Source organism: Coptis chinensis, chromosome 5, assembly GCF_015680905.1.
Source record: "Coptis chinensis isolate HL-2020 chromosome 5, ASM1568090v1, whole genome shotgun sequence".
NCBI lineage: Eukaryota > Viridiplantae > Streptophyta > Magnoliopsida > Ranunculales > Ranunculaceae > Coptis > Coptis chinensis.
Genome location: NC_141460.1, coordinates 76,533,168 through 76,534,159, shown reverse-complemented (window position 1 = coordinate 76,534,159; position 992 = coordinate 76,533,168). Strand labels below are relative to the sequence as shown.

General features: G+C 40.6%; 1 pseudogene; it reads left to right on the top strand.

Annotated features, from left to right (window-relative positions):
• The first annotated feature begins 222 nt into the window (after positions 1–222).
• LOC147498989 (pentatricopeptide repeat-containing protein At4g15720 pseudogene) lies at positions 223–786 on the top strand (annotated as a pseudogene).
• Positions 787–992: the final 206 nt, after the last annotated feature.

The window sequence follows — 992 nt, the reverse complement described above, 5'->3', positions numbered from 1 at the left end:
ATATTCGAATAAGGTTTTTCGGATGATTCAGAACCCATCTGTTATTCTATATACATCAATGATTGTGGGAGCTGCAAAGTATGGGCAGGGGAATTTGTCACTAGACCTCTTTCAAGAGATGCTTGAAAGGGGAATTAAACCCAATGATGTAACTTTTCTTGGCATTTGGCATGCTTGTAACAATTCAGGTCTCGTTGACATTGGCCTTGATAGTTGAATTCAATGTACACAAAGCATGGAATAGTTCCTGATGCAAAACATTACATCTGCACTGTTGATATGCTCGGTCGCACAGGTCGCCTTGATGAAGCTCACCAGTTGGCTAAGACTATTCGTACAGAAGCCAAAGAGGCGGAATTATTGTGGGGTTCACTTCTATCGGCTAGTAGGACTCATGGAAGGTTAGATATCATTGTTGAGGCTGGACAAAGGCTAATCGATTCAAACCAACAAGTTGCAGGTGCATATGTGACAATGTCAAATACATTTGCAAAAATTGGGAAGTGGGATAATGCCTATAAAATACGGTTTGAGATGAAGCGACATGGTATTCGAAAAGAACTTGGGTGTAGTTGGGTTGAGATCAAAGATGCAACTTACATATTCTATGCAGGAGATTTGTCTTCATGCACGCAAGAAGCAGAAATCACGACTGTATTGAAGGAACTAGAACCGAGAATGAAGGAGAGGGGGTATGTAAGTGCTAGCAAAGGATTAGTGTTTGTTGACGTTGAAGAGGAAGTGAAGAGACTATTGTTGGTCTCCACAAATGAAAATTGGTGTTAGGATTTGCCTTGATAAACATTCCCAAAGGGGTGACAGTTAGAGTGATGAAAAACTTGAGAATGTGTTGAACCGCCACGAGGCCTTCAAGCTTATCGGTGACATTGTGGAAAGGGATATTATCATTAGAGATTTAAACAGATTTCATCATTTTAGGGGACGGGTCATGCACTTGCAGGGATTTCTAGTAATCGTACATGTATCAAAAT